Below are 25,205 nucleotides of genomic sequence, written 5' to 3' on the forward strand. Positions count from 1 at the left end.
GGCCCCGATTTTTACTGTACGGGAAGGTAGCAGTGTGAGTTAGAAACTCACCCACTGCTCCAGAAATGAGGCCCAGGCTATTTTAACACCTAGGCCTCATTTAAATCCCGCCGGCCAACATCCCACCTGTTCTGGACAGGAAGCATTGGAAAATTGCACGGGGGTCTTGCAATCGGAAAAGGGAGGCCCAAGCTTTCTTGTAGGGCTTGGAGAAACGTTCCTGGATCAGGTTGCTAACTCTGTTTGGACATATTCCTGGAGGTTTCATCGGATGACCTCCTACCTCCAACCTCCCTGCTCCCATGTTCCCGCCATTGGTCGCCCAACATGTCCGTCATTGCAGCTCACTGCCTTCCCATGCCAATTGGAAAGTGAACAGACTGTTACCCGATTGGATGATTCTCAACTGTCAAACATCCCCCATCTCCAATATCTGTTATAAATGAAAAAGTGTTCAATGAAAGTGAAAAAAAAAACACTATTTTTTTTAATGCTCCTATGATTTTTCTCCCTGGTTGCTCACAGTAGTATCCTGGAGATTAATCTTTAGAGACTCCAGGACAATCCTGGAGAGTTGGTAACCCAACTCCTGCAGCTGCAGCCATCAAGTTAAAATTGTAGTTGGGTCCGGAGTCATCAATACCAGACATGCATATGTAAAAAAAAAAAGACTCCACCAGCTTTGGGCAATTTTAACTGCTCACGGTTTCCACTGGGTAGGGTTAAAATCACCCCCTTAATGCAGGTTCAAATCTTTGCTTTGTCTTTCTCTTTGAATTTCTTTTAAATCATTATTAATGCTTACATCCTTGTCCTGTTGACTGTTTTGAATGGAAACCCCAGGCTTACAATTCAGAAATCACAATACTAAAACTTATCTGCAGTCCACATCAATTTTTAAAATGTATCCTTTTCCATCCCCACAAGCAATCCTTCATTCAACGTTAGAAGCAACCATTTTGAGTGTAAAAAATGTGATTCAATTAGCAAATAAATATTCAGCTGAGCCATACAGGAGTCTTTTCTCCCCACGGATATGTCAGTGCAATCAAGCTAACAACCTGCTAAGCATGCTGGGAAATGACCACAAAGAAAATGTTGGCCCAATTTTCATGAGAGGTGTGATGTTGGCTAGTGAGTGATAATCAGTGCAGCTTTGTCTCTAATCAATATATTTAAAATGATACATTCTACACACCACACTCTGTTAGAGTTGCAAGACAATATTTAAATACAAAAAAAAACTACTTTACTGAATGCTGGATATTTCTTACCTGGAGGCACAATTTTCAATACTCTCTGACCAAACAACAATTACACTCTGAGTGACCAGAGCTTGTGTTTACTTAACAGCAGTCAGATGTAGGGACACAGGTCCACCTTAAGAGAATGATGGATTATAATTGGTATAAAAATCCCTGTCCTTATAAAACAATGCATCAACCAGTTTACCGTGAACAACAGCAGTTCTGCTAATCTATATGAAAGGCTTACATGTAGTACACTTCATAGTGTCAAATGCATAAAAAGTTAAGAAAGTCGGTCATTTGCTGGGGGATTTCCTGATCTTCTTATCCTGGCCTCTTCTCAAGGCTACTAGCCAGGGGTTTACAAACAGCTGCCAATCTACAGAAACTTCCCTCAGCAATTTGCCTTGATTTGACCTCAAGATGTGCCTACTTAGACCACTACCTGAACAGCTGCCTTAAAGGGACAGGCCAGGTTAAGCATGGTTCCAGGTTAAACTCGCAACCAACGCCTTGGCAGATCAGCCAGTATTTTAATAAAATTACTTCAGCTTTCTTTTCAGAATTTTGACTTTAATCTCAGAAGGTTCCAGGCTCCTAATTAATTAGAGGTTCCTGGCCAGTAGATCAAAATCTCAGTTTTTACTCAGGCATTTGTTAATTGATTATCATTTTGGATTCAGCTTTGATTTACCAGATGAATTAATCCTGTCATGCGTTAGTCACCAATAGATTTTACTGCCTCCCTCACTACTGTTTCTTTGTTTTAATTCTTTACCCAGTTTTTTCTCCTCATAGTTCCTTAGGCACCAACAGCTTCCTTTACCTCAGCCAACTATACTTCATGTGTGAGCTTAGCCAGTGACAGGCGGCCAGCTATTTAACTGTGATCCTGTCCGACATCCACTTTCCAGCAGGGGATACTGGAGCTAATTTTGCTGCCTCCCCAGATCACAGGTACTGTAGCCAACAGTAGCTTCCGAACTGATCACAGAAGGGGGCCTGGGGCCTTTTCCTCTGCATGGCTCAGTGGAAGTTATGCTACAGTTGTATAAAGCTCTGGTTAGACCACACCTGGAGTACTGTGTTCAGTTCTGGGCACCGCACCTCAGGAGGGATATATTGGCCTTGGAGGGGGTGCAGTGCAGATTCACCAGAATGATACCAGGGCTAAAAGGGTTAATTCATGAGGCCAGCTTGCATGGATTATCCTTGTATTCCCTTGAGTATGGAAGATCAAGGGGTGATCTAATTGAGGTGTTTAAATTGATTAAAGGATTTGATAGGGTAGACAGAGAGAAACTATTTCCTCTGGTGGGGGAGTCCAGAACAAGGGGGCATAACCTTAAAATTTGAGCTAGGCCGTTCAGGGGTGAAGTCAGGAAGCACTTCTTCACACAAAGGGTGGTGGAAATCTGGAACTCTCCCCCAGAAAGCTGTTGAGGCTGGGGGTCAATTGAAAATGTCAAAATGGTGATTGATAGATTTTTGTTAGTTAACAGCATTAAGGGTTATGGAAACAAGGCAAGTAGATGGAGTTAAGACAGAGATCAGCCATGATCTAACTGAATGTCGGAATAGACTCGAGGAGCTGAATAGCCTACTCCTGTTCCTATGTTACAATGTCACATTTTCCCACACTTGGCTCACTCACCACTGTTCATTTATTTTGTGCTTTTCATTTTCTCCTGAATTATTCCCCTCTTTGCCACCCCAGCAGGGGAGAGTGGCATAATCTGAACCAGTACTTGCTGTGGTCACCATTCATTGAGCAAGAGGACGCACCATCCCATCACGCACAAAAATTGGCACTGTCAATCTTACTTCTCCCTGTGGGGGGGGGGGGGGAGGAGGAGATAAATAAAGAAAGGGGGGTTGATGGTGCCCAAATATTTTTTATTTCACAAAAATGTTTTTAAAAGCTGTACTGTTCTAAAGAAGCTACAGTGAAGGGGTCCAGCAAGTTTTATGGTGGAAGAAAGGACAGATGATTAATTAAAGGCTGGGGTGAGAGCAGGCTGCTTTAATTAGCCCATGGTGCCTCCATTCTCACATAGAACCTGTTGAATCATTGACTCACTACAGCCGTTAATGCATAGTTGAGGATGAGCAATTTTTACGTTTCATTTAAGTGAAACATTTTGTTCTCCCTTTTGTCTGCTGACAGTCAAGAACTGCAAGCTTGCTTTTTGGCGTGTTATTTTTATGTTCTGTCTCTTTCTGTTTGAGATTAGGAATTTAAAATGTATGTTCGCTATTACTCTTCTAACTCTCCATTTTTGTATATATTGAGGATTTTGGTTAATGCTTGCTAGCCATCTGACAAAGAGCGGTAGCTTTTTAATTCATGTGCCGAGTACTAATGTTTATTTAAACCTCGGACGACTTTGCAAAACAAAGTTGCATCTTAAACGTTTAAAATGTCACCCACCCTTCACCACCATGGACCACGGCCCTCTGAGTTCAAAAAATATTAATTGAAGGTTAAAGAATTGGTGACCTGATCCAAAACTGTCAGATTTGATGGCATGACAAGGCCAAAACTTTGTGGCACTGCATAACAAGCACTGTCACACTATGTGATCCGGACCTTGCTCTGTTTCCACACATTCAGAGTGATCCAGCTAATTGACTTCCCTGGATATTGTTTTCTGCTCCACCTCCCCTCCGCTGCTGCTTTTCAGCTCCTCTGGTTGGCTCAGTGTCGTCCCGAGTGGCCTTTTCCCATCACTATCCCTCACGCTCCATTAATTTCTCTCAGCGGTTGATCAGGATGCTTCGGTCAGGAAACTGGGCAGCTGCCTTCAGGGAGCTAATGGATACACATTTTCCCAGAAGCTCTTTTCACGGATCTGATCCCGAGGTGAAACCTCTGGCAGCAGTGACAGTCTTTATAATAAAAAAACACACAGAAGGTATTAACCTTTCACATCGAAATGCTGATGAAATAAAAGGGCAGCATCTCATCACAATAACTGCTTACTCAGTTACAAAGCCTCACATTACTTCTGTGGAGTTAGATCAGGAGATTCGTCTAAAAATTAGCATCAAAGTGATTGCTTGGCTTGTTGTCAGCTTCCAGTGGCCTACAATAGTAACACCAGAATTTCTTTCCAGATGCTTCCCTACTCTGACTCATGCTGGTCCACTGCTCCACAGGCCAACCTGCAGTGCTTTGCCCAAGGAGCCATATTTCATGTGTGAGCCTAGATAGCTTGGACTACTTGGCCACTAGCCGCTCAGGAGAGGTCCTGTAGTGGTCAAGGCTGAATCCAATCCTGTCCTCCCCACAGGCGTCCTTTCCAGCAATGGTCGCTGCACAGCAACCATGGGCGAGAACTCGCTCTCAAAGATCTTCTTTCATATCAGAGGATCTGTTAGGCCTTTTGAAGTTAGATGTTGTTACAAGCTAATGGGTTTTCAAATATCTTGAAAAGAGAGAAGCATATAAAGACTATGTTACTGCACTGCAGAAATGTCCTCAGGAAATTCGAGAGTTATGGAATATATAAATATATATATATATATATATATATACACATATATGATGTATATACTTCCTACATTACAACAGTGACTATACTTCAAAAGTATTTAATTGGCTGTAAAGCACTTTGGGACGTCCTGAGGTCGTGATAGGTGCTATATAAATGCAAGTCTTTCTTTTTATATGTGTGTATATATATTATAGAGAGAGAGAGAGAGAACATTTTGTCTTTGACAGACTTTAACTTTGATTGATTCAGCCCAGCACCATCTGATACAGTATCTTCAGTCTGTCGGCTTCTCCATGAGTATTGGTGCTATTCAGTCCTCAGCCAGCTGGAGGCAGAATTCAGGTGAGACCATGGCAGCGTTCCATTTTTCTATCCTCTATGATTTAGAAGATGTCTGTGCTCTGTCTAGGATCTGAGCTGGCAAGGTTCATCCAGATCTACCCTGATGACCTGGCCATTATTCCCCCCCCCACCCACCTCTACTAGTTTACTTCCACCAAGGTATCAAATTAAATCAGGTGTGTTAGATTTTTAGCACCCACGATAGCTCAACGAGTTTATCCAATGAGCGGCTGAGCCATACCAACCCAGCAAGATTCCAGGTTAGATACACGCTCTGAGCTGATCTCGATTTGATCAGTATTAGAGAGGCACTAAAGCTGACTTCAGTTGGCCAAGAGTCCTGTTCACGGTCGCTATCTTTGCTGGAGGTATGGATCGTGGACGAGGACAGAATCAAGCTGGCTGTGATATCTCTGTGGCTGGATAGCCTGCCGACACTCACTATCAAAGTTCACCCAGGAATAATGGCCACTTGGGCCAGGTGCCAGAAAGCCAACCAGTGCCCATGGAACTATACCCCAGAAAGGAGTCGACACCTTTGGGAGAGAAAGGGAGAACGTTTGGTGAGAAAAGGAAACAAAATACAGTATTTTCAAAAGAATAAATAAAACTTTATTACATAGAATTTTACAGCACAGGAACGGGCCCAACAAGTCTATGCCAGTGAACTGGTATAGCTCTTACACAATGTTAGGGTGGCCAACCGACATCTTGTGAGTTGCATATAGCTCTTCTGTGGCTGAAGTGAGGCTGTTTGAATGCTTTGTTCAGCTGTCCTGCCCAGAAGCCCCATCTTGATGTCAGAGATGGAGAAGATTGATGAAGATGAAGATTGGAGGGTGCCTTTGTTTAAGAAGGGAGGCAGGGAAAAGCCTGGGAACTACAGACCAGTGAGCCTGACATCTGTAGTGGGTAAGTTGTTAGAGGGTATTCTGAGAGACAGGATCTTCAGGCATTTGGAGAGGCAGGGACTGATTAGGAACAGTCAGCATGGTTTTGTGAGAGGAAAATCATGTCTCACGAATTTGATTGAGTTTTTTGAAGGAGTAACCAAGAAGATAGATGAGGGCTGTGCAGTAGACGTGGTCTACATGGACTTTAGCAAAGCCTTTGACAAGGTACCGCATGGTAGGTTGTTACATAAGGTTAAATCTCACGGGATCCAAGGTGAGGTAGCCAATTGGATACAAAATTGGATTGACGACAGAAGACAGAGGGTGGTTGTAGAGGGTTGTTTTTCAAACTGGAGGCCTGTGACCAGCGGTGTGCCTCAGGGATCGGTGCTGGATCCGCTGTTATTTGTTATTTATATTAATGATTTGGATGAGAATTTAGGAGGCATGGTTAGTAAGTTTGCAGATGACACCAAGATTGGTGGCATTGTGGACAGTGAAGAAGGTTATCTAGGATTGCAACGGGATCTTGATAAATTGGGCCAGTGGGCCGATGAATGGCAGATGGAGTTTAATTTAGATAAATGTGAGGTGATGCATTTTGGTAGATCGAATCGGGCCAGGACCTACTCCGTTAATGGTAGGGCGTTGGGGAGAGTTATAGAACAAAGAGATCTAGGAGTACAGGTTCATAGCTCCTTCAAAGTGGAGTCACAGGTGGATAGGGTGGTGAAGAAGGCATTCAGCATGCTTGGTTTCATTGGTCAGAACATTGAATACAGGAGTTGGGATGTCTTGTTGAAGTTGTACAAGACATTAGTAAGGCCACACTTGGAATACTGTGTACAGTTCTGGTCACCCTATTATAGAAAGGATATTATTAAACTAGAAAGAGTGCAGAAAAGATTTACTAGGATGCTACCGGGACTTGATGGTTTGACTTATAGGGAGAGGTTGGATAGACTGAGACTTTTTTCCCTGAAGAGTAGGAGGTTTAGGGGTGATCTTATAGAAGTCTATAAAATAATGAGGGGCATAGATAAGGTAGATAGTCAAAATCTTTTCCCAAAGGTAGGGGAGTCTATAACGAGGGGGCATAGATTTAAGGTGAGAGGGGAGAGATACAAAAGGGTCCAGAGGGGCAATTTTTTCACTCAAAGGGTGGTGAGTGTCTGGAACGAGCTGCCAGAGGCAGTAGTAGAGGCGGGTACAATTTTGTCTTTTAAAAAGTATTTGGACAGTTACATGGGTAAGATGGGTATAGAGGGATATGGGCCAAGTGCAGGCAACTGGGACTAGCTTAGTGGTATAAACTGGGCGACATGGACATGTTGGGCCGAAGGGCCTGTTTCCATGTTGTAAACTTCTATGATTCTAATAAGAAAGGATGTGATCAGCTATAACAAAGCAGGCAGCTTTCCTCAAACCCTGACCTGGATGATCTACATATGTTTAATTTATTATACTACATTAATCATCTAAAGAAAGAAAGAACCTGCATTAATATAGCGCCTTTCACAACCTCAGGATGTTCCAAAATGTTTTACAGCCAATTAAATACTTTTGAAGTGCAGTCACTGTTGTAATGTAGGAAATGCAGCAACCAATCTGCGCGGAGCAAGGTCATAGTATCATGGTACATAGGTAGAGCACAGGAGGAGGTCATTCAACCCAATGTGCCTGTGCCAACTCTTTGAAAGAGCTATCCAATTAGTCCCATTCTCCTGCTCTCTTCCCATAGCCCTGTAAATTTTTGCCTTCAAGTATTTATCCAATTCCCCTTTGAAAATTACTATTGAATCTGCTTCCACCACCCTTTCAGGCAGTGCATTCCAGATAATTACAACTCGCTGCGTAAAAAAACATTTTCTCATGTCGCTGGCTCTTTTGCTGATCACCTTAAATCTGTGTCCTCTGGCTACCGACCCTTAGAATCATAGGATCATAGAAGTTTACAACATGGAAACAGGCCCTTCGGCCCAACATGTCCATGTCGCCCAGTTTATACCACTAAGCTAGTCCCAGTTGCCTGCACTTGGCCGATATCCCTCTATACCCATCTTACCCATGTAACTGTCCAAATGCTTTTTAAAAGACAAAATTGTACCCGCCTCTACTACTGCCTCTGGCAGCTCGTTCCAGACACTCACCACCCTTTGAGTGAAAAAATTGCCCCTCTGGACCCTTTTGTATCTCTCCCCTCTCACCTTAAATCTATGCCCCCTCGTTATAGACTCCCCTACCTTTGGGAAAAGATTTTGACTATCTACCTTATCTATGCCCCTCATTATTTTATAGACTTCTATAAGATCACCCCTAAACCTCCTACTCTCCAGGGAAAAAAGTCTCAGTCTATCCAACCTCTCCCTATAAGTCAAACCATCAAGACCCGGTAGCATCCTAGTAAATCTTTTCTGCACTCTTTCTAGTTTAATAATATCCTTTCTATAATAGGGTGACCAGAACTGTACACAGTATTCCAAGTGTGGCCTTACTAATGTCTTGTACAACTTCAACAAGACATCCCAACTCCTGTATTCAATGTTGGCACTGGAAACAGTTTACTCTAATTTACTCTATCAAAACCGTTCATGATTTTGAACACCTGTATCAAATCTCCCCTTAACCTTCCCTGTTCAAAGGAAAACAACCCCAGCTTCTCCAGTATCTCCACATAACTGAAGTTACTCATCCTTGGTACTGTCTAGTAATTCTCTTCTGCACCCTCTCTAAGGCCTTGACATCCTTCCTAAAGTGCAGTGCCTAGAATTAAACACAATACTCCAGCTGAGGCCTAACCAGTGTTTTATAAAGGTTTAGTATAACTTCCTTGCTTTTGTACTCTATGCCTCTATTAATAAAGCCCAGGATCCTATATGCTTTTTTAACAGCCTGCTCAACTTGTCCTGCCACCTTCAAAGATTTGTGTATGTGCACTCCCTTTAAAATTGTAAAATTGTACCATTTAGTTTATATTGCCTCTCCTCATTCTTTCTACTAAAATGCATCACTTCACAGCGTTAAATTTCACCTGCAATGTTTCTGCCCATTTCATCTGTCTGTCTACATCCTCCTGAAGTCTGTTACTATCCTCCACATTGCTTACTACATTTCCGAGTTTTGTGTCATCTGCAAACTTTGAAATGATGCCCTCATATACCCAAGTCCAGGACATTAATATATATCAAGAGCAGTGGTCCTAATACTGACCCCTGGGGAACACCACTGTATACATCCCTCCCATCTGAAAAACAACCGTTCACCACTACTCTCTGCTTTCTGTCCCCTAGCCAATTTCGTATCCATACTGCCACTGTCCCTTTAATCCCATGGGCTTTAATTTTGCTAACAAGTCTATTATGTGGTGCTTTATCACATTTCCAGCAAACATCAATGAGATAAATGACCAGATCATTGCTTTTTTTGTTAGTGATGTTGGTTGAGGGATAAATATTGGCCAGGACACCAGGAAGAACTCTCCTGCTCTTCTTCAAATAGTGCCATGGGATCTTTTACGTCCATCTGAGAGGGCAGACGGGGCCTCAGTTTAATGTCTCAACCGAAAGACGGCATCTCTGACAGTGCAGTACTCCCTCGGTACTGCACTGAAGCATCAGCCTAGATTATGTGTTCAAGTCCCTGGAGTGGCACCTAACCTACAACTATCTGACTCAGAGGCAAGAGTGCTACCACTGAGCTACGGCTGATACTACTACTAGATGTGCAGTAAGAACTGGCACCCGCCTCATCTATCCCACAAATGAAGGCAACGACTCCGAAATTGAGTTTCACCTTTCTAAAAAAAAAGCTATACTTCTTTCGAAATACGAACATATTTTTAAGGAAATAGACTTTGGTGACCATTTTATAAATTAACACTCTCAGCTTGGAGCTTTGCAGTTCACATCAGGACACATTTTACAAATTAGGGCTCACATTGGAAAGCTTCAGGCAACAGGAGCGTGTAGCCATGCCCAAGTTCTCGATATGCCGGGTGTGCTAATTCACAAAATCTACCCCTTCAAGTGCCTTTAAATCCTCTCTCACTCATGTCAAGAAGAGGCTGATGTATTAATGGCAATACTTTTATCTCAGATATACATTGTTTGTTATTTTTCTGATTTCAGCTAAGTTGCTTGAAATGCTTGCAGGCTGGGGCAAGATAAATTATTTTCAAAACAACTCTTTTAAGTAGATTCTTTCTTGGGGATAGCATTAATACATTTATAACAGTCATTAAACTTTAATGTTCATTAATGAGTTTGGCAATAGGCTCTGCTTTCTAGGTTCTGATCTAGGACAGGGATGTCCAAGGCCCTTTTTGTCTTTATGTGTCGCATAGGGGTGTACCATAGTGCATCGGGAATTACGTTTTAAGTTTAAATCCATTTATTTCATACATCTCAAGTTGCTGGCACAAACAGATCTAGAAAACAGAATTGGCTGAAGTTCCAAACTATAGTGTGACTAAAATGTATATTGGGTCTGTCTTTTGGGGAATTGGAGATTCCCTTGGAAAAAATGGGCGTCTCCCATCTATGCCCATTCTCACGACAGATCGTAGGGTCAGTTCTGTTGCTTATGTTTTAATAACAGCTGAAGGAAAATTTACCTTTTTTTAATGGAGTATCACTCACAGCTGAAAATCCACAAGCTCCCGATAGCTGAAACCGTTGTTTACTGCGAACAAGGACCATTTGGAAATGCACATGGTTTTATTTTTTTAACTAGCAACGATTCTGCAATGGACCTGTCATTAGACAAACTAGTTTATCTGTTTGTATTTGATTCATCTACTTTTAGACTAAACGTACCGCCACATCCTGTGGGGGAATCTGCCCTGCACATTCGGACCTTAAACAGTCAGTGGATCTGGAACCCAGCAAAGAAGTAAGTGGACTACAACAGTGTGGCCATTGCCACAAGCACAGACTCCAGTGCTTCTGGCCTCTGCAAAGTAAAGGAACTAGATGTTGTTAGTCGGATTTATGAGACAAAGAGATGATGCTGATAACTGCGTGAGAGTGGAGGGATTAATTGAGTGGGGAGAAAGGGAATGAGAGAAAGAAGATATGAAAGAGGGAATGAAAGAGGCAAGGAGAGATGGAATGAGATAAAGAAGGATTGAGAGAAGAAATGAAGCAGAAAGAGGCAAAAAGAGAGGAAATGAGAGAAAGAAGGAAAGGAAATGAGAGAGAAGAGAAAGGAAATTAAAGAGAGACAGGAGGAGAATGAATGAGAAAGAAAGAGGAAAGGAAAAAGATAATGAAAGAGAAACAGACAGAAGGACAGAGAGGAAATGAGAAAAAAGGAACAAAAGAGACAGAGACAAGGAGAGAGGAAATGTGAGAGAGGGAGAGGCAAGAGACAGGCATGGAGAAAAGAAATGACAAAGACAAGAGGAGAGGGAATGAAAACAAATATGAAATGGAAAATATTTGACAGGTAATGGTTGAGATTATGAGAGAAATGGTGCTTATGAAGTAGAGGAAATGAGAGCGAGAAAATGAATGAAAGAGGGAATGGGAATGGAAAAAGGGGGGAGGGATTTTTGAAAAGTTGGCCACCCCTCTACTGTGCTAAATCTGCAGGTTACAGCACAGATTAAATATTAGGTAAAGCAGAAAATTCAGGTGATAGTCTGACTTTTGCACACGTCAAGTCTTATAATCAATCAGTTCATGAAGTAACACATCAAAAACAGCGTTTAAGAGGGTAGTTATGGTACAACCGTAATGAAAATCTTATTGTTAATTATTTGTGCAAAGACCAATCAAAATGACATCAATATTACTAGTAATCTCAGTGTTACTATAATGATGCAATGTTTACCAGACTTTCCAGTGTTTATAGGAAAATAAAGTGTGAACCACTGAATCAATTCATTGTGGACTCCCGATTCCTGCTAATTTCAAAATGGTTCCTCTTGTTTACAGAATCTATACTGACACAGTGGAGCAACCGTCTGCACATAGAACCATCTAACTCTCTTACCAACCCACCTAACTGTGTTCCTTTTTGTATTCACCACCTCTGTTATAAATTTGTGATTCTTTTACAAGAGTACAGATGCAACACATCTGACAACAAAGGAAGTGGGGGATGCGCAAGAGGCCAGTGTTGGAGGAACACAGAGTTCTCTGATGGTTGTATGGCTGGAGAAGGTTGCAGAGATAGGGAGGGGCGAGGCCATGGAGGGATTTAAGCATGAGGATGAGAATGTTAAATTACTTTTGAAACGCAGTCACTGTTCTTATGTAGGCAAACACAGCAGCCAACTCGCTCACAGAAAGATCCTACAAGCAGCAGTGAGATAAATGACCGGTCAATTCAGTTTTTTTGGTGCTGTTGATTCAGGGGTGAATGTTGGTCAGGATTCCAGGAGAACTCCTTTGCTGTTCAAATAGAGCCATGGGATCTTTTACGTCCACCTGAACAGGTAGACGGAGCCCTCAGTTTAACGATTCATCTGAAAGACGGCACCACTAACACACGCAGCACTCACTCTGTACTGCAGTGAAGCATCAGCCTAGGTTATGTGCTCAAGTGTTACCACTAAGCCAAGCTGGCACTAAGCATTAGCTTCACAAGTAAAGTCAAAATCGTACTTCACCACTTGCTAAATTATTCTCTCTTATAACTTCTGCTTAAGATTATCTTTAAAAATGTTAGAGAAAATTATTAATTATAATAGGAACCATTATAAAGGCCGAGGTCCCCTTGCTACTCTTGACTTTGATGCTCCCACACTCACTACCTAGCCCAACACATTAAGAAAGGCAGTGTACCAGCGATTCTGGCCGGCCTCCCACCTTGCACCCTCCGTAAATGAGCTTATCCAAAAGTCTGCTACCCATATCCTAACTCGCACCAAATCCCGTTCACCCATCACCCCTGTGCTCGACAACCTACATTGGCCCTCAGTCCGGCAACACCTCGATTTTAAAATTCTCATCCTTTTCTTCAAATCTCTCCATAGCCTCGCCCCTCCCTATCTCTGTAACCTCCTCCAGCCCTACAACCCTCCGAGATCTGTCTGCTCCTCCAATTCTGGCTTCTTGCTCATCCCCGATTCAATCACTCTACCATCGGCGGCCGAGTCTTCAGCTGCTTCAGCCCTAAGCTCTGGAATTCTTTCCTATGCCTCTCCGCCTCTCTACCTCTCTCTCCTCCTTTAAGACTCTCCCTACCTCTTTGACCAAGCTTTTGGTCACCTGTCCTAATATCTCCTTATGTGGCTCAGTGTCAAATTTTGTTTGATAACGCTCCTGTGAAGAGCCTTGGGAGGTTATACTGCATTAAAGGTGCTATATAAATGCAAGTTGTTGTTGTTTCTGTAACTATAGATTAGCAGGTTTAGAACAAGAGGAGAAGAAGTGAGGGGGTGAAGAAATCAATAATGCATACAGGCAAAAATTGTGTCAAGTGTTAGAATCTACCCCATCAACAAATAATAACATCTATCACCATCAATATCTTTATAATGATGTTGCCAATTGCTCCTCTGGGGCAAACTATCCAAATATTGAATGAGTTATTTATGTAAGTGTCTGTCAGGTACTATAGCTGTCTCACACGTTGACCTTATTATGACCGAGACGGACTCAAAAAACAATTTCACAAGCTGTATTCTAGCTGCCCCCCATGAACAAGCCTAACCATCTGACTGTGAAACGTGATTCAGGTGACATAATATTGACCAGCTCCTTTATTAAATATGACCTGCGTTTGATCTCAAGTTTAGCTCAAAGAGAACTGTGGTTGGAAAAGGACCTTACGTGAATGAAATCTGCCAAGTCTCGGTGTGAGGTTGGCAAACAGATAGTCAGAGAGATGATGATGACCCCTGAATATTTGTCAGATATTTACTTAAACATACGTGCTCTACACATTTGTGTCATGCTACGTTGAGTGCTGTTGAGACAGGAGCAGCTTGCAAGAAAGAATAACATAGTAAAAGAGAAAGTATTTTCCTTCAACTGAAACACTCCCTCCTGTCAGCTGGTGCTGTTACAGCCTGAGTCCAGGTTACAGTCTTGTTAGGAAGAACAAAACACTTCCCCCCATTGGCTGGTAAATGCACTACACTGTGTAGAACTGAGCTATACAGACAGCAACAACTTGCATTTATCTAAAACAGATTATCTGGTCATTACCACACTGCTGTTTGTGGGATCTTGCTGTGTGCATATTGGCTGCCACATTTCCTACCTTACAACAGTGACTACACTTCAAAAAGTACTTCATTGATTGTAAAGCGTTTTGGGACATCCTGAAGTTGTGAAAGGCGCTATATAAATGCAAGTCTTTCTTTCTTTCTTTAACATAGAAAAATGTCCCAACCAGGAAGGTCCCAGGTTTGATCCTGATCTGTACTGATCTCAGCCCAATGTCATAATTTTGCCTTTAGTGCTCTGGGCTAAGGAGGGAAATGTCAACTTGGCTCCCAGTTCCACTCGCTATCCAGTGATCCTTGCTGGAAATTGTGCGTGGGTGACAAATTAAACTTTGTACTTGAACTGTTGCCATTGTTGGTCTATTTTGCAATATGTTCTGAGTGGTTGCAAAAAAAACCCCATACAAGAACAGCAGAAAAAGGGTTAACCAAAAGTAAAGAAATCCCATACCATTATTTAAGTTTGGAGAGGAGTTCTGAATAAAACTCCTAAATTCAAACATGTTAAATAAGCAGAACACTAAGCATTGTTGTAGAGACATTTGGTTTAAAAAAAGGAAGGATTCAAATTAGGTTAATCTTTGCTTATGTTTTATAAATTTTGGCCCTGACTATGAAAACCCATCCCCAGTGAAATATTCTGCTGATTCTTTATTTGTAGCTGGAAATGTTGGTCTGGCCTCAATGAAACCACTTCTGTGGCTGAGTTTAAGTTTTTTTTAACCAACCCACCTGACTTACGTGCCTAATTGTGTTAAAGAGAGAGAGAAAGATATGCCTGTGTACTAAAGAAAAAGCAGGCGATTGGATCTTAGGGCATTACAGCCCAGCCGGATCCCATGCTTATCAAATGTCCACACGCTGCATTCTTCAACAGGGTTCACTGAGGCCAACTGAAGCGTTCCTTCCACTGCCCTGACTGAGATCAGCTAACTCAGCGTAGAACAGTGATCAAACCTAGGACCATCCTGATCGTACGCCGTTAACTCTGCCGAGTGCTGAAGGTGATAAAATTACCATTTTGAAGTGATTTCTTGAAATGTTCATTTAGATTCATGTAGCTGATGTGGAAGCACAATGCAGAATATCCATGTGGAATCAAGCAGTTTGGTATTGGAAAGTAGAGGTATCTTCTCTCCAAATATCAATCCCCCCCCCAACCCCGCCCTTAACATCTGTTTGATGCTGTAACTCTCATCATCTAGATTGGCCGCCACTGATCACTGAGAGAGAGAAGTAGGACATCAGGCGAGGACAGGTTTTTGTTTGGTTGTGCGGCCCCCTGTGGTGAAACAGTTCACTGACACCCACTGTCCAGGCTCACACGGGAAGCATGGCGACTTGAACTTGTATTGGAAGGTGGCCAGCACCTATGGGACCACACCCCAGCAGAAGTCATCACCTCCAAAAAAAAAGGGGAAGCGGAAATTGGAGGGAAAAAAGTACAAAACAAAAGCAACCCTCCCTATTACACAGAAAAAAGAATATTGTCAAGCTCAAACTGATTAGCATTAGGCCAGAGGCCACAACCAGACCAATGGTAATATGGTTTTACCAGTGCTATGTTCCAGCAGCGCACTATTCTCGTGACAGCACATAGTCCCATGTCACAGAGTAGATGAAAATGTTTAGCAAGGAGTCCGGGAAAAAAAATCAATTGGCATTAGAAAATTAGGAATCTCAGTGGTCTCGCTAGAAAATATCACAGTCTGTGAAAATGGAACATCTCAGCCTCTTGACATATTTTTAACAATAATCTTTCAGGTACAGTATTTTAATGGATTGCTTCATTGTTATTCTTTGTCAGTGATCAAACCTTTTACATATAAGAAAACTGTAGCACTAAGACCAAAATGTTACATCAGAGTAAGTGAGCAGCAAACACGGTGATTGTTACTGAACAAAATGAATAAGTACAATGGGAACCTGATTGCAGATCAGCTACAAGAATCTAAATGAACATTTCAAGAATGCACTTCAAAATGATAATTTTATCACTTTCGGCACTCGGCAGAGTTAACAGCGTACGATCAGGATGATCCTAGGTTTGATCACTGCTCTACGCTAAGTTAGCTGATCTCAGTCAGGATGTGGAGATGCCGGTGATGGACTGGGGTTGACAATTGTAAACAATTTTACAACACCAAGTTATAGTCCAACAATTTTATTTTTAATTCCACAAGCTTTCGGAGGCTTCCTCCTTCCTCAGGTGGTTCCACACCTGAGGAAGGAGGAAGCCTCCGAAAGCTTGTGGAATTAAAAATAAAATTGTTGGACTATAACTTGGTGTTGTAAAATTGTTTACAACAGATCTCAGTCAGGGCAGTGGAAGGAACACTTCAGTTGGCCTCAGTGAACCCTGTTGAAGAATGCAGCATGTGGACATTTGATAAGCATGGGATCCGGCTTGGCTGTAATGTCCTAATATCCAATAGCCTGCTAACAACAACAACTTGCATTTATATAGCGCCTTTAACGTAGTAAAACATCCCAAGGCACTTCACAGGAGTGTCATCAGACAAAATTTGACACCGAGCCACTTAAGGAGATAGTAGGCCAAGTGACCAAAAGCTTGGTCAAAGAGGTAGGTTTTAAGGAGTGTCTTAAAGGAGGAGAGAGAGGTAGAAAGGCTGAGTGGTTTAGTGAGGGAATTCCAGAGCTTAGTACCTGGACAGCTGAAGGTACAGCCGCCATTGGTGAGGCACAGGAAATCGGGGGATGTTCAGGAGGCCATAATTGGAGGAACGCAGAGCTCTCAGAGGGTTGTAGGACTGAAAGAAGTTACAGAGATAGGGAGGGGCAAGGCCATGGGGGGATTTGAATACAAGGATGAGAATTTTAAAATCGAGGTGTTGCCAGACCGAGAGCCAATGTAAGTCAGCGAGCACAGGAGTGATGGGTGAACGGGACTTGGTGCGAGTTAGGATACAGGCAGCAGAGTTTTGGATGAGCTCAAGTTTACGGAGGGCAGAAGATGGGAGGCCGGCCAGGAGAGCATTGGAATAGTCACTCACTGTCTAAGATCACCCATGAAGAATGGACACCTGGACAGGATATCAGAGGCCTCTTGGCACCTGCTGAACAATATCCCATCATGAGGCAGTCCCTTCAGGACAGGACAGGAGAAAGCAAGCAAGGAAGGAGGGAAAGTATTAAAGGAACACATTATGACACTTTATTCTCTCATCCTCTCAAGAAGCGTTATCATCTGTAACGTGCCTATCTCTCTCAACCAGTGGCATTCTTCATACCCCAAACTCCTCCAGCATTTCCCAGCTTTCTCATTGCCTCCCTGTCTCCTTCAGCCCTTTAGCACCCACGAGACTAAGGTTGCAGTTAGATTTCACCTAATGATCTAAAACCAGTTTCTCGTTATCACCAGACACAGTGACCCGAGTCTGGCCGGCACCTAAGCTCCCTCGGCAGTAAATATTTAATGTTAGGAGAGTGAGAGGAGCATTCACTTTGTCCTAATATTAAAACAGTCAATTCAAAATTTAAAACGTTTCCTGCAGGTCCAACAGATTGTCTGTATACTTTTGAAATGTAGTTTCACACTGGCCTGGGGTTATAGCTCAGCTGGTACAAATCCAAAGTGACATAAGACACCCACTTGGAAAGGGTTTTACATTGTTCGGCTTCAGTGTACTTGGGCATCAGACTGGATTCTGACATCCAAGTTATACTGCAACGCTTCACATCAGTGTGTACTCAGAGGCATCAGTGCAGCAACGCCCAGGTTTGCTGCATCCTAAGAGAGTCCGTTTTGCACACATACTTGTGTTTATTGAGCATCAATTTTAGGGCATCATGTAAAGTGCCACCTCTTCCTGTACCTCTGGCCTGACCAAGCGTACTTCTGCCAACTTTAAGCTAGTTCCCATTGAAGGCCCAGGCTTTGGGAACTCCGCCATTCAAAGTCCCTACCACCTCCCCAATCCGGCCTCCCCCAGCCTTGCCCCATCCTCTCCTACATTGATGGACATGGTTGGGGTGCGCAGAAGCACTCCCTCCCAACAGCCCACTGAAGGAGTTTCAGGACAAGACCTGGCATATCTGTGTCCCAGTTGTTCCAGCGTACTCTTGCTGAAGTTATGGCGGACGTACATCAGAACAGCCATGCATTTCTGGGGCCAGATAAGTCAAGCGTGTCCCTCCAGGAAGAGAGTGTGCAATCCATATCAGGCGAACAGAAATACAGTAATACTTATGTGGAAAATTCAATAGATTGGTATGAAAACTCTTAGGCTGACTCAAAAACAAACTGTTAAAGGAGCCCTGGTGCTGTTTGTTTGGGACATGGAAGGGGTCTCTCCTACAGCATTACTGCATTAGCCCAGCCTTGTCAAAATGGCAGCAGAGTTGCTATGACACCATATGCACAGACTGGTACAATGGTGGTTTTAACCAATGCAATTATGATATGGTGTCCCAAATGACATAATCACATTACCATGAACAACAGTCTGTCTTACAAGTATGCTCAGGTAAGTACACCCTGAATTCACGAAGCTAATCACTCTTAGGTTTACCCCGAGGCCAATTAGAGGGTATTTTCAATGACTGGGGAAGTTTCTCTGAAACCAGCAAGAAATGACTGGCTTTCTTTATATCTTTTTACATACTTTAAGTGTGACCCAGAAACTTGAGTGTGTCAAGGTGTTCAACCACGTAGTGTGGGACTGGAGTCACATGTGGGCCATTTAACAACTCATAAACTTGTCTCAATCACCACAGGAGGCAACAATGGCCTCTTAATATGGCAGCTACTCACTCAGTCGCTGTAAAATACAAGTAGTTAATATACAAGTGACTAATAATGTTTTGCCATTCCGATCCTAGCCACTGTCTGTACCCTTATCGGTTAAACCCAGGTTGATGAAAGAAACGAGAAAAATCTTCCACAGAATATGATTTATCCGCCCACTCCTCAGTGTTGCGCTATGTCATAGACCAAGGGGAACAAGGTTGCCTTACATCAACATCCCTGCAAAGTAAATGTGCATTCCATTCCCAGAAAAAGGGGAAGGTCAAATTTAATTAATCATGCAGTTAATGTTATTTGGCCAACATTACATCATTTTCTGTCACCAGCTATTCAAGCACAAAATATGTGGCACTTTCCTATTCTGTCCTGCAGCACAGGAAGTGACAAATGCTTGTATTCCAGGAAATATTTCATGTTTGCTAATTATTCAATCAGAACAATTTTATTTTTTTTTGTTATTTATAGTGCACACGTTGTTGATGCTTTTTTTTTGGAAAACAATAGAGGTTGGAACCGGGCAGTACATTTGACTGGACGGTCCAGACTGGCTGTTTTGTCGATGGATCTTTTGACGTCGCTTTGGGAGAGAACGTAGCCTTGAAACAACGATAACAACAAAAAAAAATGATCAAAACTGGAAAAACAAAACGCAGGTAGCATTTAATCAATACACCACGCAGAGTTCCACCCATTAAACCATGACTGGGAGCCCTGACCTTGCGGGGGCTCAGTATTCCCACGTAACTGAGGGTTTTTAAAAATTGAGGCCAGTTGAAGGCTCAAGGCCCATAGTTTGAAAAGAGTAGGAGAGAAATCAAGAAGCTTGGGTTTTAAAAGCCTGTAAATTAACTCAGTATTTAATCCCCTCTCCCTTATGTCACAATTTGTGTGGCTATAATTATAAACCAATCTTTAGTCTGTTTTTTTATATTTGTTCTCAGAATATGGGCAACGCTAGCTGCTTCCGTCCTCCAGCCCTACAATCCTCCAAGCTCTCTGCGCTCCTCCAATTGTGGCCTCTTGTGGCATCCCCAATTTTAATCGCTCCACCATTGCCGGCTGTGCCTTCAGCCGCCTAGGCCCTAAACTCTGGAATTACCTTCCTAAACCTCTCCACCTCTCTACCTCCGTCAAAACGCCCATAAAAACCTACCTCTACTGTCCTAATACCTCCTTACGTGGCTCGGTGTCAAATTTTGTTTGGTAACGCTCCTGTGATGTTTTACGACATTAAAGGCGCTATATAAATGCGAGTTGTTGTTGTTGTTGTTCTTGTTGTTGTTGTTGTGGGACTGGAGTCATATGTAGGACAGACCAGGTAGGGGCAGGTCCCTTCCCTAAAAGGACATTAATGAACCAGTTGGGTTTTTACAACAACCTTTCATGGTCATTTTAACCGATGCCAACCTCAGTCCATTATGCATGAAGTCAAATTTCAACCACAAATAGTAGCAGAAAGCAATGTTCAGCATTTCCATATCACCAGGTTTAATGGATTCAATTATTCAATTTCCCAACTTGACATGGTGGGATTTGAACTCACAACCTCTGAATTACTAGTCTAGTACCATAAACACTAGGCTACCGTACACAAACATGTATGTTTATCTAATGTGGTTTGTCCAGGCTTACTCATTTCTCTTAAATTTAAAAATATACAAGTGGATATCCTGTGGCATTGTTCACAGTAAATCTGACGATGCCCTATTTCATAATGACAGTAGCATTATACCCTGTCATGTACGATGTATTATTCTGCTGCTAAAGGGGAGCTGTATTATCTGGCCTGTCCCTTTAAGGACACAAAAAGAAAAAAAAGACTTGTATTTATATAGCGCCTTTCACGAACCCACGATGTCCCAAAGCATTTTACAGCCAATGAAGTACTTTTTGAAGTGTACTGTTGTAATGTAGGGAATGGGTAAAATTTTAACTTTGCCTGGAACGGCTGCAAAGTCAGCAGAACAGCCTGCGCCGTCCACCAACTGGTACCAGCGTGAAGCCTGAGCCATTTTGAGAACCAGGCCTCATTCACATGCCACCGGCGAGCTGCGGCCGCCAAGCGGGCACCACCGCCGCAGTTTGTCGGTTGTGGGAGGGCGGGTAATCGGCTAGCTCCCACACTGAGCCAGCCGGAGGTGGGGTGGCGGGGAGGGAGGCGATCCCAAGGGGAGGCTCAGATGGGCCAACAGTGGGTTGGAGTTTTTTGGGGGGGGTGGGGGGCGCAGGAGGAGCACTCAAGTTTCCAGGGCCATTTTTTGAACAGGCACCTGCTGTCCCTTTCGGCTGAATACCTGGTATCATTGGGAAGAGTCTGCATGGCACATGCTCCACCCATTTGTACCTGAGAATTGCAATTGGGGTCCCACATCCAGTAATTTGCCCACATCTCCAAAACAGATTTTTTTAAAAAGGTTACTCTGCTAGGGTTTCAATGTTGAGATTCCCCAAAGCTATTTGGACTTTTATCTCTCATGGAGTATATTCATGTACACAGGAATAATTTAGGCCAATATTAATTGGCGCATCTTCACTGCCCAGTAAAACAATTTCATAATCCTGCTATAAATTGGCTTGATGTTGGCTGAACATAGCAGCCAGGTTTGTGGAGTGTGGAGAGTCTGTGCTGGGCACTGCAGCAGAAACAAAACAGCCCTTATCAATCAGGGTCAGTAAAATCTCAGATGATGCTGAGTTTTTGTGAGTGTTTTGTGCCATAAAGGTACGTCTGTGTGAAAGGTGTGTATGTATGCTCCATATCAAAACGTACTGAGAGACTTATTTTGTTTGGATTCAGAGATGAAGTAACTAAATATAGCACCTCAGTCCTTCAGAACCACGCAATTCCTTAACATTCCTTCTTCCTATAATCTACAGGCGTTTCAAACTCAAACTTGGTGTTACTTTGAGGCTACAGCACAGGAACAGGCCATTCGGCCCAACTGGTCTATGCCGGCGTTTATGCTGCACATGAGCATCCTCCCTCCTTATTTCATCTACCCTATCAGCATACCCTTCTATTCCTTTCTCCTTCGCGAGCTTATCTAGCTTCCCCTTAAATATATCTACGCTGTTTAGTTCAACTACTCCTTGTGGTAGCGGATTCCACATTCTTACCACTCTTCACTACTCCCTGATTTACTTCACCTTCTCCTCTCCTCCTCTTTTCAAGCTTGGTAACGCTCTGCCATTTGGATCTTGGATCCTTCATCTAAGCCTCTCAATTTTATTTTAAAAAGCCACTTTTATCGCTAAAGTTTTTTTTTCAATGAAAAGCAATTAACAAGGCCCGACTGCAAAATAAATGCGACCGGTGCTCATTTGAAAGGCGGTAAGCTTGCTGCAATAAAAGTCACAGTCTCTAAGCTTTCCTACCTAATTGCTCGTCATCATTACGCCTTTCAGATACAAAAGTCAGATAGGAATCCTTGGGACTTGATCTCACAGCTGCCGCTGTGCACAAGGTGTGTTTGAACTGCGATTCTAATGGACCCGAGTTAAATTTAATGTATTTTTTTAATTTTCCCTTCACAGGGCAAGGTATTTGATGCCAAGGGGACTCTGCATGACTTGCCAATTTGAGGCCACCAGAGGGAATGCTGAATTGGTGTGAGGTGGACACAGTGCCAGTTCTTCCATTCCCTTAAAGCAAAATACATTCTGGTGTTGTGTGCATTTCAGTGTCACAACATGACCAATAACTGATCGAATGTAAGAGGCAGATTTGAGAGACAGGGCCCTGAAACTCAAACCAACACGGATCTAGTTAGCAAATCAACCAATCTAATCACCAGGCTTTCACTGGTCCAACCACTCTTTTTCCACCCATCCTCTCCTTCTCTGCCCCTCCGCTCTCAAAGGTGCCGATTCTTGCCGGGAAACGCTTCCACACATTACCAGGTGTCCTCCGGTGCCTGGTCAAGTGACATTCTTCATCTGTGAATATAGACATTGAGCGTTGGGAGGCTGTTCAACTTTGTGGGGCACCACAACTGAGCCCAATCCTGTCCTCACCCAATGTCCACACTTGTACACTTTGCAGCAGGAATCCTGGATCGCAATGAGGAGCAGGAAACCTGGATTGAATCTGGAGCCTCCCTGGTCTGCAGGGCTCTACGTGAGACCCCTGAATGTGGGGGCTCTATCACTTTGCTTTTTAAGCCATACCCCACATAACAAAGGGAGATATATTCCCCCAGGGGAGCGAGCTAGTGAATTGACCTTTAAGTATGTTCATCCATGGAGTAAGGTTACTAACAGTGCTCCAGAGATATCTGCATGATCTGGGGAATATTTGGGAGGGAGATGAGGTGAGGGGGAACAGACGATGCCCCAATTGCTAAAACTAAAATCACACTCAATCCATTAAATTCCAGCTCTTAACTAAATCTCTTCACCTGTGCCTCCCGATCCACTAAATCCTGGCTCCGCCCATGGATCATAACGGCTGAAGGGGAGCAGCTAAAGAGAGAGAGGACGGAACGGCAAAAGCAGGCACGAAAATATAAATGAAATAAATCTTCTATTTGCATTCAGAATGTGCACATTGAAGAAAAATGGAGGCTGCAGACAGATCCACTCTCCCAGAACCTACAGAAACAGGTGTATGTTGTGCTGTGAAACTTCCCAGTCTGGGCCTGAGGCCCCAAAACCAGTGAGGTCTCAGAGAGGCCACTGAAAAATTCAAAGGAAAATTGCGAAGTTCAATGGCCTGGAACTAGACAGGCTCAGCAACTGCAGTGTGACTTTGATTCCCTATCATAACTCTGAATTAAAAATTGAAACAATTATCTGCTTGGCTTCCTCCTGATTAGGCCGGGCTGGAACCTCATTAATGCACAGGCACAGAACCCAAGCCATTAAACCTTGTGAAATGGAATGTTTCACTGAGAAAGTTCCGCATGAAGAAGAAGTTCTTGCGAGTTACATTTAACACTTGTTGGATTTTTTGAGGCACAAGGCTGGTAATTGCATATGAACCGTACAAAAGGCAGAACTCTTGTCACCAGTGGACTTTGCTTGGTGGTGACTGATGGCCGTGTCCAACTTGATTGATAAATAACAACCAAAATAATTGCATGGAGGCACCTTCTTCATCATCTATCGAGATATTCCTTTCCTAATATGCAGAATAACTGAAGAAAAATATCCACTGCTCTGAATTTCCCTTCCCTCTCTCCTTGCCTTTCACATCAACTTACCTGCCTCCATCTTGTTTTCCTTCAGCTGGAGCACCATGGAGGGCATCACACCGAGATTGATCTGAGATTGTGTCTCTCTACACAAGATGATAGGCGGGGATGGAGGCAGGGAGGTCCCCAAAATCCTAATGCCCTGCTTTCCCACCACCCCCCCCCTTCCTCCCGCCAGGTGAAGTGCATTAGGCTGCTGCAAGTCTTAAAAACGACCAGTGAAATCCATCCAAAGGGGGTCATTGAGTTTGAATGCTAGTCAAGGCTGGAATTTGAACCAGGGACATCAGGCTGGAGATCCTGCAGCAGAGCTTTATCCAAAAGAAAACCATTTTGAATACTGTGCTATATAGAGCGCCAATACATTTTGTAGAAAATATTCAGTTGTAGAGCTGAATATTAGACAGGGCGTATAACAGGCGGCCGATGAGATACCGTCCATTTCGCAAGATGAACTTCTACCCCAAAATCTCTTTCCCAATTATGTCTTGGTGGGGTACACTTGTACAAGCACCAACAGCCCTCCAGTACCTCGCCCCAGTGGCATTTCTTCATGTGTGAGTGTAGGGAGTGAGTGGCGGCAGCCTATTTACAACTAGCGCAATGTCTGCATACCTATCATAACCAGATAGCAGGAGCAGCTGGTTTTCCCCCTCTCTATACCAGTGATATGGAAGCCACCCTGCCACCTTTCCAGCTGAGGGCAGCTAACTCAGCCCCTGAAATCTTCCTGATCTGTAGGGCACAATGCCACACCAAGCAGTACACTTACCCACTGAGCCATTAGTGGAGGATGTAGTGGGGGGGTTTTTTGGGGTGGGGGTCCCTCCTTTATTCAGCTAACTTTTTCCTCTTCTGTTGCGTTGGGTTGTGGTTACACAAGCACCAGGTTCACTCGCCCAAGTGACTATTCTTCATGTGTGAGCCTAGCCAGTGATTGTTGATAGGCTCTTCGCCATGGGAGCCATTGCAGAGTTAGGTTCTGTCCTTACCTGACCTCTACGCATACCCACTTCCAGCAGGAGTCACTGGATCAGAGGCTGAATCATTGGCCAATTATCCCCTTCCTAACTCAGGAGTGTTGAGGCCC

The 25,205-nt window shown here is 43.3% G+C and overlaps 1 long non-coding RNA gene across 1 annotated transcript in view; it reads right to left on the bottom strand.

Annotated features, from left to right (window-relative positions):
• The window catches only part of LOC137344986 (uncharacterized), a 51,740-nt gene that overhangs the window by 1,098 nt on the left and 25,437 nt on the right, over window positions 1-25,205 (bottom strand). The window contains exons 2-3 of the long non-coding RNA XR_010968525.1: window positions 5,332-5,622; window positions 1-4,136 (exon numbers count right to left, since the gene is read on the bottom strand). The exon at window positions 1-4,136 is cut by the window's left edge and continues 1,098 nt beyond it. This is a non-coding gene — a long non-coding RNA (uncharacterized lncRNA). The remainder of the gene's footprint in view (window positions 4,137-5,331; window positions 5,623-25,205) is intronic.

Source organism: Heptranchias perlo, chromosome 28 (assembly GCF_035084215.1).
Source record: "Heptranchias perlo isolate sHepPer1 chromosome 28, sHepPer1.hap1, whole genome shotgun sequence".
NCBI lineage: Eukaryota > Metazoa > Chordata > Chondrichthyes > Hexanchiformes > Hexanchidae > Heptranchias > Heptranchias perlo.